Below are 15,474 nucleotides of genomic sequence, written 5' to 3'. Positions count from 1 at the left end.
TTCTCACTGCCCACATCCATGCCACTCCACCCATCAGTTACTTCCCCGTACCTTCAAATCAAAGAGCAGCTGTTTATACCAGATGTGAAAGTATCATCGTCTCCTCTGTGAAATTCAGAATATTGGCATTAATTTTCCCTGTAATGGTTCTTTATAAATAGCCACGAATCCCTGGCAGGGAGGGTTAAAGGGTTAATACTGTTTTTTTTCTTCTCTCCTTCCATTTTTATTTTTTTTATATGATTATATGAAGACGATTGTTGTGACTGAGTAAGGCAAAAAAATGTTTAAGGTTTCCAGTACTCTCATCTCCCTGGCTCTCATGCTGGTAGCTAGTGATTACCTTTTTCACACCTCCCTCTCTCCTTGTCTCATTTTTTTTTCTGTCACTCTCTCTCTCTCTTTATGTCTTGTTGTCAGCAGTAACCTCTCCAGGGAGATGTATTGCTGTAGGCAGTACAAGAGACTATGGATTATACTCTTCCTTGCTTTATTCCTTCTATTTCTCCTGCTCTTTTGCTGTCTTTCATATTCATTCATTTATTATTACTTTTTCCTTACGCGATAGGAATAATTAATACCAGGCAGGCAGATAAACCTTAAAAGATAGCTAATGTTTAATATGTAACTTTGCCTTTATTTTCATAGTTTTGGGGATATCTGGCAAGAACAACATTGTGTCCATTGCTCTCTTTAACTGCTACAACAAAGCGTGGACTGATGTTGAAACAGGTTGTAAACAAGCCAATATTTCAGCCAGTTTATTATGCTGACCCATTTTATTTGGATGTAAACTACCACTCACAAAGTTAGTTATTAGGTCTAATTTGCCAGTTTTTTCCGCGTAACTAACCATTTTCAGATGAATGGTCAGTTACAACAACTGAGTTGTTTGACAAACACTCAGTTCACATTCTTAAAGAAGGGAAATGAAGGCTGAAGGATGTCAGATTGCACAAGAACTGTACTGGGAATCTCTGGCAACAGATCTTATGAAGTGGTAAAAACAAATCTGAAATGTTTGGCTCAAAATATTGTCAATATGCACGAGGTCGGGAGAAAGGTAAAACAGTTGTGTCTACCGCCATCTATAAATCACAGTGGAGGCTCTACCATTTCAACCCGTGGTGATTGGGATCTTGTCAGAACTGATGAGTTTTGAATGCAAAAAGAAGTGCCTTTAGATTCTGATCCATCATGCAGTACCATCTGAAACATGTCTGAGTGGCAGCAGCTTAGTTTTTCAGCATGACACTGTTCCCAAACACACTACAATTGCAGTAAAAGTATACAAAAGGTATAGAAAAACACAGTGGAAGCCTATCAGTTATGGACTGGCCTCCCCACAGTCCAGACCTCCACATTACTGAAGAGTTGTAGGATAATTTTGACAGAGAACAGGAAAAAAAGGCAGCTAACATCAAAAAGCTAAGAAAAAAGCTTATCAAACAAGCTCAATGAAAATAAAGCTGTTTATACCTTCCTAAAGGGAGTATGAGTAAAAGTAGTAGTGAGGGAGGCAACAGGCTACCAGCTTGATAAAGTTTAACCACTTTCTGACCATCTTGGCTAAGCTAATGGCTTGGCTAGCTAAGCTAATGGCTTGGCTAGCTAAGCTAATGGCTTGGCTAGCTAAGCTAATGTAGCTAGCGATTGTGTTGGCATGTCAACCAGGACAGCATGCCACTGAAGTGGATGCGTCTGGGTGTGTGGGTGAGGATGTTAAATTATTGCTGTGGTGTGGACTGTAGATGTGCATTTTCAACTTCTTAAAGAAGCATATATTCCATTTCTTACAGCAAAAACTTAAGTCTAAACTGAGCTGTAGCTCTGCTTGGCTTGCAATTGGATATGTCTGTACCAACATATTGTAGTTAAATGTAAAGCTGTTTTGTAAAAATAAAATAAATAAAGTAGTTGTTGCATATTTATAGAAATAGTAGAAGTGCATATCCCATTGAAATATGGCCACAGAAGATTGCAATACCATGACTGTATGGTTTATTGTTATGCAGGCTGGGTTTTCTTGGAACTGTTTGGAGTTGAAAACCTCGATTTCCTGCTTGGCCTAGGAGGTGGCAAGCTGCCCAAGGACCTGATCATCCCCATTTACTAGAGAAGGAAGCCCCCTATTCCATCTCCCTCACAGGTGAAATACTCTAATGTGGTAGGATTAACATAACCCACATACTGACGTTGACTATTACTAATGGATGCACCCACAAAGAAACAAGGCCTGATTCAATTCTCTGTGGCTTTAAAAGCAGGCTTTGATCCAGTCTTGGCTAGCTGCTGTTCAATTGCCAGACTACATAAATGTTGAGTGGAAGAGAATTGAATGAAATCAAAAACTCTATTGAAGTTAAAGAAAAAGGACCTAGAAGAACTTTACTGTTATAATTTACTTGTTCATGGCACAGTGTAAAATTGTGCATCATCACAGGTGTGTGCCTGTGAACATGGCTGTGTGTGAATACACTGTATACATTCTTACTTATATGTATGCACTATTAATTATAAATTAGCATTAAAGTTACAGTGTGTAAAATAACACCACGAGATGGCATTTTTATAGCTATTAATGTTGCTATAAGAGACCACATGACTACATATGTCTCCATCACGACAGAACAAATTAACTATCAACTTAAATTTTGGGTAGCGCATGCTAGAACCCTCGAGTAAAACACACCGGCATGTTTCAAGGTGTCCCTTGTTTCTGCCTTTTTTGGTGTATTGTTTCCAGTTTCTCATTTCTTCTGCTAACACAGCACTGAACACATGAGGGATTACAGTAAACTGCAGCAGTTTTAGCCAATTAGTGGAAATCTCTTTGTCTTCTACTGCAGGTTAAACCTTTCTTGTTACGTGATCTGAACGCACTGCTGCTAATAACAGGGTGGCCTTTAGATGTTGTACTTAATGTTGATGAAAAAACATGCAAAATATTGCAATTTGGTACTATTTGTGAAACAAATATACACAGCAGAGCGAAGGTCTAGTGGGAATTGGAATTCCACACTGACAAGCACTTGCTGGCCAACCAACCACACATAGTGCTGGTTGAGAGAAGCAGTTGTGATAGATGCAGCTATCCCAGCTGACAGTAACATCACCAAGACAGAGCATGAGAGTGAGTAAGTAATAAGAGCTTAAAGGACAATTGGATCATATGGAAGGTGAAGCACACAGCTGTCACACTTTTCTTTGTCCAGAATATACCTGTGTAGAGTAGGTGAAGATAGGTCAGGTTCTATTGATTTTGTTTGACATCTTTTTGCTTTGTTTACTTCAGCTTCATGGAAGAAACCTTTTTTGGTTTTCTTCATGGAAACCGAAAATGGCAGAAATCCGAGATGAGTCAACCTTTTTAAAAGAAGCTGTTATGAAAACGTAAGCCGTTTCACATAGTTTCTCAGAAGCTGTGTGAACCACAAGCATGAGCAGGTGTCAAACTGGTTTCCTGTTGTCCCCGACAGGTGTGGACAGCCGTCATCGCTCTCGTAGTCCTCTGAGGTTAGCTACAGCAACTCTTTCACATATCCGGACCTCCTCCCTCTCCTGCCCTTTCTTGTCTTTCGCTTTGCTACTGTACCACAGTGATGAGAGATCTACTGAGTGATGTGGGTCAAGAAAGACAAGCATCGGAGAATCGGAGAGTGGGACATGAAAAAACACTTAGTGATAGGGATCATTGAGACATGCAGCTGGCATGCACTGTAGCATTTCTGCTGTGATAAGACAAACTTTTTGAAAGGTAAAGCAGCGCAGACTATGAAAATATCTCTTCCGACAGACACACTCTCGTGGTAACAGCACATCTATAATCTTTAACTTCACCAAACGAATGATTCGTGCTACTATTTTGATTGTGTGTTGTAGTTGGGCTTAACAACTGCTCACTCTAACCTTTGAACACACGCAAGCTGCAGCGTTTTTGTGTTTTCCTTTTTTTTTCATCTTTGCCAAAAGTTGCGTCACAGTGACTTTTTGAGGTGAGGAGTCTTTTGTTGTGTGTGTTTACCTTCTCTCTACCTGCTGTTGTCTATGCCGTTCAGCACCGTGGCACGCACTATTCTCTGTTTCTGTATCTAATCCAGTAAAGGCAAACCTTCCACTGCCTTTACTTCATTAGCATGTAGGAGACTCAAGGTAAGATTTTTGTTTATGATTAGCATTAGTAGGTAGTTCACATAATTAGTATCTAGAAGACTGGATACTGGATATTTGTGTTTTTGGCAATATGATAAATGTTGTTTTTAAATAGTTTACTACTCAAGCTATTTGCTTCTTTGCTTCTGCATATATAGCAGAGCCACTGAAACCTTTTAACAGCAGCTGGCCAATCAGATAATATGACCAGGGTCACCGAACTGTCCAACGCTCTTATTTTGAAACCAGAGGTGATCACCTGTTTGAGTTGAGTGCCTGAACTTTGGAACAGCCTTCCTCAGCCTATCACGTCGGCTGAATCTGTGGTTTGTTTTGAAAAACTGATGGAAACTTGATTTATATTGTTTTTGATATAGAGGGTCGAGGCAGATGACCGCCTCTCCCTGAGTCTGGTTCTGCCGGAGGGTTCTTCCTGTTAAAAGGGAGTTTGTCCTTCTACTTGCTCCTAGGGGATCATCAGATTTTTCTGGTTTATTCTGTATTATTGTAGGATCTTTATCTTACAATAAAAAGCACCTTGAGGTGACTCTTGTTGTGATTTGGCCACTATATAAATAAAATGCAATGTGATTGAGTGCTGGATGAATGTAAGAACAAGTCTTCCTCTGGGTTTTTACTGTTGTTCCTCAGCAGACTCACCTTCCAGCACAGGACACTAAGATCTGCACATACTGACAATACAAGTGCACCTACCGGTGTTTGTCATCTGTGGCCTCGGGTAGCTCATGAATGAATTGCAACCCCTATTTAGGGGTCTTTCCAGAATGCTTGTCGTGCATTAAGTTCAACTCTCATGTTTTTGGGTGGCATCTCTCAGCATTCACAGTCTCAGCTTCTCATGCCACAGAGGGGTGATGTTCCATCTTGCATCACTTTTTGAATGCCGCCCAATCCACAGTTTTTCCTAGCAATTATCTCTCACAGCAATGAGCCATTATGGAAAAAGCGTGCCATTACAAGGTGAAGTATTTTCTTTAGTGAGAACACAACTTAGCTCCCATAATTACACTTAAGATTAAGAATAATTGCTACTTGAGGGTGCATACCTGTGTAACATAAATCTCTTTGCTTTTTCTTTCCTTATTTTTACTTATTTGTTTTCATATATACACATGTAAAATATGACCATTAAGCAAACCTTAAAGGCCAGGTTAAGAGTTTTGTTTTATTTTTTAAATAATTTACTTTCATTTTTTTATTTAACCCTTTGTCTCTAATGCCCGAAAGGCGCTCGGGGCACATTCAAGTGCTTCCGTGTCTGACCGTGTAATTATATGAGTGTTATATAAGGAAAAAATTCGACTGGGTTTTTAAACTGGCTTTGTGGCAGCGTTTCAAAAGACTGTCAAAAGACAAAGAAAACCCTAGTAGTAATGCTTAAGCCAACCGGTCCGATCGCTATCTGTGCTTCTCACGAGCAAGGAAATGAAAGGAAATAAAAGAAATCACAGAGAAAAAAGAATGTAGTTGTAAAATTGAGTACAGACATTTAGTCAAAGAAAATTCATCCTTACCACTTGACTAAAGACATTTAATAACAGAAACTGATCTGACTTTGCCATCAAACTTAACAAGTATTATACAGTGATATTTGCCATATTTCATAACTCCTTAAAGAAATCTTTCCCCTAATAATGATGCGTGGACGTCATAATGTAAAGATCTTTGTGTTGCGCGGTGAGCGACACACCCACCACTTTCCACTTTAGCAACAAGAGGAACATAATCTCTGTGTACTGTAGCACTGGGCCAAACAAAGGTTCCTTTCAGTAATTTCAGGCCTAATGACCCAGAAATAAGCAACTACATAAAAGTCTTGTTTGGTAAATGACCATGTAACAAATGCTATCTTTATATTTTTGGAGAAAAATTAGGAAAGCAGTTAGACTACATACATCCTGCCTTTTTCTGTCAAGATCAGGGGCTGAGTTGTTTTTGGGTTTTTTTCCAATGACCTACAAACAATGGTAATTTCAGCAGGAGTGAACACACACACCACGCTGTGCTGCAAAATTAGAGTTTAAGTGGCCATATAATTTAGCATCCTCAGAGATGTCAGTGATAATGTTGGCTGGGGAGAGTAAAATGGGACAGGGGTCACTGTTCTCTAACTAAGCAAATTAAAATTTAGACACAATCATACATTTGCTTACTGCAGGATAAACACAAAAGAGAGGCCGCCTTCTTGGCAGGGAACAAATGCTTAATTTGAAGGCACCTCTCTCCAATAAAAGCCTCTGGTAGGCATGTTAGAGTTCACAGTCAGTCAATTAGGCCTATTGGCCAGTGAGGACGGCTCCTGATTTAACTGAACCGTCTAAATGTTTTGTGCTTAGTGGCCTAATTTTGGTCTGATTTCCACTGGGTGTGTTTGATTAGAATTGAATGCTTGAACAAAGAGGCCCAGCGGTCAAGGAGGAAAAAAAAACGTTAAGTCTTAAGTGATATATTTATTAAAAAATAATGGAATAAATTCTCAGACTAAAAGATTTTTCATGAGTAGACTTTTGCCCGTCAGGGGATGGAAAGTGAGATAGATCCGAGGAAGCACACTTGACGAGCATGTCTTTAAAACTAAACTACTGAAATGCCAAAGAAGCAGAGTCACATGTCGGCACGTATTTACAGCATTATGATACGAAACAGAATGTCTAAAACAAGATGTTTTCGCGATGATATTTTTGGCTGCTTTGTTGCGAGAAGCAGAGGAGATAGCGATAATGGACAGCAATATCACATTCTCCGGGTTCTCGATTACCGTGATGTTCTCAAGAGTGAGCCAATTCAAACAGAAGGAGATGTGGACCTGGACCATGGAAGACATTCCTCCCTGCAGCCTTCCTTCACTGTTACTCCCATCCCACCCTGCTTGATATATTGCTCATGTATTTGGACTCAGAGAGCCTGGGGAGGGTCGTGCAGCTCTTGATAATTCTAGACAAACCAGACATCCTCGCCTCCCTTTATGTCAAAGGGGGTCAAAGCCATATCTGTTCTCGATATTCTTGTTTAAACTGTTGGGCCACGCCGTTCTTAAACCTTATCTTTTTTGTGTGTTTAAACAGGGATTAATTGATTGAGATGAGACAGAAAGCGCTTTGACAGGAGTGGGCGCTTCAAGCCTGGAGCAAGGACGCAAACGGAGTCCTCATAACACAGTTATTTTAATTATTTATCATTTATTTGGACACCACTGTTTTTTGTCATGCAGTGCAATGAAGCAAACATTAGAAACACTTCAGAGACTTACTACAATATTTAAAAGACAATTTGGTTGTCAGCATCGAGGCCATATAATGATTAAACAAACACTCCGCGCTCTCGGTTATCTATTTCCTTTTCATTTTCAGTGGCGTTCCAGCCTTACCTCACCTCACCTTTCGGCTCTGTAAGGTAGCGTGCCGGACGGCGTTCGCTCCGTTACAGGATCTTACAGCTGACTGCATGCGAGTGTGCATGTGGGTATTTGTCTGTTGGCGCAGAAAGAAAGAAATGTATGACACCTGTATGCCTGTACATGTCTGCGTGTGATAAAGGTAGACTTCTATCAGCGCGAATCTAGCACGTGACCACATGCCACACCTGCGTACGGTATTTCAGAGGATGTCAGCTGGATTGAGAAAACAAACTGATCTGATCCACAAATCATGTTTTATTTGGTGTCTTTGTAGTCTTGCTGTGAAAAGCGTGATCGCCATATGAAGCACTGGTTTATACCTCGAGTTGATCATTTTGAAGCTGGCCCCGTTCTCTCAGGATCAGTAAGCAGGAAATGAAATGACAGTTTTATTTTGCTCGAATTAATAAAGAATTTTCACTTTTACATTGTTTTCCATTAGAATTATTGTAAATTTTGTTTAAACCACCAAACAGTGTATCAGTCGAGATGGTTTGAAAATGACTATGTGTATATATGCGCTGCTAGAGAAACTTTATTACCAGTTTTAGGTAAGTTACTTTAAATTAGTAACTTAGTTACATTACTAGTTACTTCTATCAAAAGTAACTCAGTTACTTCAAGTTACTCGTTACTTTCAAAGTAACTAGTTACTGGGGAAAGTAACTTTGGTTTTACTCAGAATTCTCTTGTTAATGTGTTGCTTCCATAACTTTGCCAGTCTTCGAGCTTGCTTACTTGCCACAAGTGCACTGTGCCACCTACCAATAGAAAGGAAAAGATAATGTGCATATTTCCACGAGAGAAATCCCACGCCTGGACCGTCGTTGACTGCTGCCATGATTCTAGCCTACGTCACAGCATCATGTGCGCTTTTTACATCCAACACAAAAACTGCAGTCGTGGTGCTTTGATTGTACTCAGAACTCGGAAATTCTGCCTTCTGAATAGGAAGATGTAGGTAACACCAGACTGCAGATGAGCTGCATACAGGGCTGGACGGGGACAAAAAATCGGCCCGGGGATTTTGACTAGAGACGGCCCGCCATTATAGGAAAAATCATAAAGCCTTTGAATGAAAACAAACGCTGTTGTGACAGTGATGTACACTGTCTTGATGGTATATATGCATCAATCTATCAATCGTTTGTTGTAAGATTCAGATAATTATTTTTTAAAAGTGAGACATTTTAAATGAGAATAACAAAGAAAAGTATTTCCTTGTGCCCACCTCTCCCTGTTAATGCCCTACCTGGGCCCCCTGGCAAAACTTTGCTAGATCCGCCCCTGAACAGTTACCAGCTGTCAGCTACCTAAAAAAAGATCCTGAGGTTATTTGTCTCTCAGAAACAGTTCATAACTTCCCTTCAACTCATTCATGTCACCTAAAAGGTAAACCTGTTTCTCCATCACCTGTTCAGCTCTGATGATTCAGTAAGGACGTCTCCTGGTTTCATCTTCATGTTTCCCTCTCACCTAGGGTTGCCAACTCCCTGAGAAATAAATAAGGGACACCTCGTGGTCAGGCGACCCAGTTGTCTTCACCCTTCCCAGTGTGGTGAACCGTTTTTTGGCTTCAGTAGAGGCATTATTTCAGCTTTTGCTCCCGTTTGTAAACCCACTTGTTCCCATGATTACGCATCATAACTCATCATCATTATTCATCTATGTATTACTTTTATGTATTACTCATCTATTTGTTGTAATCATCTATCCTTGCAGTTGTTTATTACACAAAATAAATTATATTATCACACTTCTGGCCACATAGCGCTGATATTCACTGCACATGCCCATTTTAACCTTAACCAGAGGGTTTAAAAACAAACAAACCAGTGTTTACATACCATATCTGCTTCTGCCGTGGCCTGGTGGACAAAAATTGGTTAAGGGTTCCCCGAGCTTTCACGCCCCATCATGTTCTTCATGTGCCCACCATTAGAAGCATGCCTATGGAAAAAGTGCGCCGGCACACAGTGCAGTGCACTTTATAGGTGTTATCGTGCACTTTTCCAGCCAGGTGTTTTCCTTTTCCCATTCTTCCCTGTACTTTTGCAGCCTTTTTTTCTTTCTCTGAGAGGAACAAACATTGCTGGTCTAATGCTGGGCTTACACTGTGCGATTTTTGGCCCATTTTGAGCCGATTTTTTAGTCGTGCGACCAATTTGGTGGCACGATGATTTTGGCCTTCATCGTGCATCGTGTAGTATACGTGGGGTGACGAGAAGCGATTAACACCTCACGACCAGCTCCCGATCATCAATCGCTCGTGAGGGTGTCACCGCAGCCGCTCACACTGCTCACGCGCAAACACGTAAACGTCGGTGAAAAAGACGGAGCAGCACGGCTGTGCAGCGTGTGATCTGGACACAAGCGATGGAGGCACAACTTGTAGAACTTTGGAAAGCTCATCCGAGCCTTTTCGATGTGGCATCACCAAATTATCACGACCACAACAACCGTGTAAATAGTTGGATTTACATTGCTGCTCAATCACAGCTGCCTGATCAGTGTTTTTCATTAGCAATTTAGCAAAGTTGATGGTGGTGTGTGTCTGTGTGAGTGAAAGACAGAGAGGAAGAGCGAGCGACAGATTTTCTGTTATAACCTTCATTTTATGGAGGCACAGTGTGACTCAGGTCGCATCAGAGCATCGGGCGGTATAGTGTGAGACCCTGCATCGTGACCTACGAACTTATAACCCATGCGAGCCAATCGTGCAGTTTGAAAATCGCACAGTGTTTGCCCAGCTTCAGGTGTACTGTCGTCTGAGACTTGCACCGCAGTGTCGGCGTTTGATTCCCTGTTGGCCATGCTTTTTGTTGTGGTCATCTGTTGTCTTCCGGTATTTTCTCCGCAAGCGACCTTTCCTCAACCAATGAGATGAGCGGTAATCTGAATTGTCATACTCGAATTGTCATAAGTGTGCTGTCAGCTCATTGGTCACAAAGCAGGAGCGGGGCTGAGAATTATGTTTTCAAACAAAGCGTTAATTACATTAAAACTTATAGACTACTTTTGATTCTCACTGTATTACGGGACAAAGTGCGTCCCTTTTCAGCTCAATACCGGACGTGTACTTTTGTTTCTAAATACGGGACGATTCCGTTTTTTAAGGGACGGTTGGCAACCCTACTCTCACCAGATAACCAAACCGATATCATGACCAGCAGCTTTTTTGCAGCTGTGGCTCCAGCAAACATCAGCTGATACTAGAAATTAATATTAAATCAATTCTAACAACAGCTGATCAAGCTTAAACGTGCTGCTGTTGTTTAACGTGACATCGACTGGTTTCCTCTTTCTGGCGCAAAGTGGGCGATAAACAAACAAGACAGCCGATCAGCTGATCATTGATCAGTTTTCATGATGGAAGTAGAAACGGGAGAGGGAGGGGGGAGAATGAAAGAAGAAGAGGCAGCTGTGCAGCAAAGACACAGAATAACTCCAGCTTTGTGCCTTTTTCATTGTAGCTGAATTACGGGACAAACTGTTCCTTTTCACCTCAATAAGAAACGCGTAATATTTTCTCTGAATACCAGACGGGACGGTTGGCAACTCTAATAACTTATGAACAAAATAAAGTTCAACATCATTAACTTCATAGCACCCACCCAGCTGTATAGAAACTCCGTCATGCTAGCTAGCACGCAGTACGGAAAACGTCAGAATAACGAAAATAAACTCCACCTAAACTTGGTTTATATCTGACCCAGATAGACTGCAGGTCATAACTTCTTACCTGAAGTTCAGTTCACACTTGGACCGGCGGCCGCCTCGGGTCTCTTTTCCTTCTGCGTCCTCCACCTGCTGCCTCCAACACTTGCTAATGTTACTGAATCTGTGAAAGCTCCGCGATAGCCACCACACGAAGTAACGAGTAACGACCCTATCTAAATCCTAGTAACGACTAACGCGTTCCTGATTTTGGCATAATAACTAGTTACCGTGCTCGTTACCACAATAATAACGTAGTTACTGTAACGCGTTACTTAATAACGCGTTAGTCCCAACACTGGTTATTACACAGAGTGGCAACATAAAATGTCAACCATCCTTTGATATCCTCCAATATCTGTGACATACAGTACAATGCAGTTAGCATTTATCAGAGCAGACTCACTCAACTGTGGTTTCATTTTACAGACAGCATGGCTCCCGGACAGAGTCGGGCATAGTGCCCCGGGTTTTGTGCTCTCACTCTGATATTCACATGTACATCCTCACTGGCAGCTCGCCACTGAGGGACAGAAGGGGCCCAACTTCTGACATGAGTTTCTGTTACACAAACCTTTTTTTAAACAGTCCTTTTGGTTAGGCAAGAGCTGGCATGATAAAAAAGTGCAGAGATTGGGAGGATAACTACTAGAATTCCTTTCCCCCTTTACTCCTACTGTCGTTCTTCTTGTCCACCTCCACAAGTAAATGTGTTTAACTGCCAGCAACTCCTTAAATAAATCATCCAAAAAGCTCTGATGTTGCAACTATGACAAAAACATGCAGAAAACTCTCTTCTTGATAGTGCAAGTCCTTCAGATTAGATGTTCCCTTTTGTTTTGACCCCCCAGCCCTCGGCAGGATGACATAATTTGCTTGAGTCTACAGACACTCTTGGAAGTCTGTGTTGAAGAATGAGTTTTTTATCAGTTTTTATCAGCGTAAAATGATTAAACCTGGGTTACATTTAGGCACAAAAACAACTGTGTGGTTTAGGTTACAGTTTGATGTTGACCAGTTGGCAAACTTTAAGAATATTTGATAATACGGATTAATAAAATGCACCTCTCTTTGTTTATCACATACTTTAGTGCTGTCTGTGTGAAACTGCATATTAAGTTCAATTAAAGCTTAACTCTGCAACCGGTTCGGTTTACACAGAGGACAGAGGATTGTCTGATAGTACATTTATCATCCCTTAATGATATCCACCTGTGAAGACAGTGGGATGGGGGGCTCAGGGGCTATCGATCAAATTCTGAGGCAGGAAGGGGGAAACACCAATGAGGCTGTCAGATGAGTAGGCGAGGAGACAGATAGGCCTTGACAAGTTACAGACCATTAAAGCATGCAGATAATGTCAGAATAGAGGCCCAGAGAGAGACGCAGCCAGAGCCATGTAGAGCGATATTAGACAATAAAACAAAAAACTGGCAGATCAGAGAAACTCCAGCTGGAAAATTTTGAGCTTTCAACTTTTCTGTGAGACAAAAAAGATAAAAAACAGGGGTCAGACTTAGTAAGCAAATGATTTGTTTTGAGATCTTCTTGGAGAAGCAGATGGGTGTGATTTGTTCTGAAACAGTCAGTGTGGTGCAATATGAGGAAATGAGACTTTTAAACACTTTACTGTAGCTGTCTAAACTTTTTGGCATTCTCTTTCAAGTGGAAAACATCTGTGGATGCAGGCTAAGAGAAAATCTAAGAATAACGCTTACAATTCTTATGTAGCCTTGATAGTGAGACATGCATCACAGAGACTGCATTTTGGAGTTGTTCTTATTTTAATTCATATAAATTACATGGACTCAGTGTCAGTTTGTAGCCTACTAAGATACATCTGAGAAATGTTGGCACAAAAAAGCACATATGGTGGAGCAGAGTTTTGAGCTTTAAACAAAACTCCAAATCAGCACATTGTAGTATTGAATAAAACAGCGGAAGAGCCGGGACAGCAGCCATAAAACAAAAAAGAGTGTTGGCAGGGGCCTCGAACCGTTGTCTCAAGGTTACCAAAGTATCTGCTGAGATGCCTGTGAACAGGTGTACCGATGCCCTGTTAGCCATGTTAATGAAATCATTAGTGCCAGGCTTCTCGGGGCTAGCGTCTCCACGGGATTGGAAGGAACTCTCAGCCGTCTGTTTTGCTCACCTGTCACACTTGAGATGACTCTCGTGATTTAATTGAGTAAACAAATGCCACCACAAGCTCCCCTTCGACAACGTGGCTGAAACATGGCTCAGGTGTGCTCATTTGTTGAAATGAATGATGCTCTCATAGTAATGTGACGTGTTTTTAAAAGAATGCATGAATTTCCCTGAATATAAATATTAGAAGGTACATGTGCTTACGTGGTGTTAGGTGATATGACATGATTCTTTTGTTCCTAGAGTATTTGAAAGCAGAATGGGAGGCAGAGCCTTCAGTTTTCAGGCCCATCTTCTGTGGAACCAGCTTCCAGTTTGGATTTGGGAGGCAGACACTATCTCTACTTTTAAGATTAGGCTTAAAACCTTTTTTGCTAAAGCATATAGTTAGGCTGCTGGGGGATTCCCATGATGCATTAATTAAAGTGCTTGCTCATAGGGGGTCATATAATTGTTGGGGATTTCTCTGGATGTATCATTGTAGGGTCTTTAACTTACATTATAAAGCACCTTGAGGTGACTGTTGTTGTGATTTGGTGCTGTGTAAATAAAATGGAAATGAATTGAATTTTTTTTCTGCTGCATGCAAACAAGACTGAAGGAAATTCATCAAGATGGGCCTTGAAATGCGGGACTGTGAACTACCTTCAGTTTGGCTTTCAAGTGTTCTTAAGTTCTTTTTTGGACATTGGCTGCTTTCCACTCATTTCAACCCAACCTGACCAGTTTCAGAGGAAATTTTTTTTTTGTTTGTTGTTGTTTGTTTGTTATACCACTGAACACTTACCTATGAATCACTCAAGGATAAAAAGGCAACTGAATCTACAAAATTTTTTTGCACTTGCCATGGTGTGCCCTAATCTACAGCACACGAGAAGTATCTGAAAGTCATGTCCTAAAGAATTCAGTTGACCCATCTAAGTGTCATCAGAGCTGGATTGAAAATCTGTGGCTACAGGTCTTATCAAGTGATGAATCCAAACTTTCAATATTTGATTTAAATCGTCGTTAAAATATATGGAAGAGGTCAGGAGAGGTCTACCTCCTGAGCTACAGCCACTCCAATAAAGGATGGGGTGGTGATTACAAAAAGCTCCTTAGAATTGTAAAGATGTTTTGCCTCGTATACTATATTTCCATCTATGTTTGCATATCTTTTAATAGATTGTCCACTAAATGAAAGAGCGGAGGCTCAAAACATTTGCACGGTTCTGCATAATTTTGAGTCCTTAAAACAGCAGTTGTGGAAAAACTCTGACTCAGAGACACTACAATGCACAGCAAAACTTGCTTATTTTATTCATTCTCACCAGCATCTAATCAAAACTATGGCCACCGCAGGTATTGTGAAACAGTGCAACAAAAAGAAATCATATTTAAAACGAATTAAATATTTTAAATCAGCTAGCAGGTAGACTATTTTGTGTTTGTGCTTCGTAAATAATTCTTTGGACAAACCCATTTCAAGATGCTGTGTGAGAACCAGACTCACACAATGCTATTATAAGACGTTCCTCCCAAAACGAGTACTTATAAGAGCAAACATTAGTGTTGTGTGATACTGCAAATTTTGCCATTGATCCAATACCAAATAAATACAAGGCCAGTCTGTGAAGGCCAATAATTTTAACCTATAAAGGCAAATTATGTAGGTGAGAGCAGTGTGTCGTGATAATTTGAAAATCCTGCACACGTATTAATGACCATTAAATTCAATTCAATTCAATTCAATTCAATTTTATTTATATAGCGCCAAATCACAACAAAAGTCGCCTCAAGGCGCTTCATAGATACAGAGAAAAACCCAACAATCATATGACCCCCTATGAGCAAGCACTTTGGCGACAGTGGGAAGGAAAAACTCCCTTTTAACAGGAAGAAACCTCCAGCAGAACCAGACTCAGGGAGGGGCGGCCATCTGCTGCGACCGGTTGGGGTGAGAGAAGGAAGACAGGATAAAGACATGCTGTGGAAGAGAGACAGAGGTTAATAACAGATATGATTCAATGCAGAGAGGTCTGTTAACACATAGTGAGAGA

This window comes from Neolamprologus brichardi, chromosome 15 (genome assembly GCF_056152115.1).
Source record: "Neolamprologus brichardi isolate AB-2024 chromosome 15, ASM5615211v1, whole genome shotgun sequence".
Taxonomy (NCBI): Eukaryota; Metazoa; Chordata; class Actinopteri; order Cichliformes; family Cichlidae; genus Neolamprologus; species Neolamprologus brichardi.
This window is presented reverse-complemented; position numbering follows the sequence as displayed.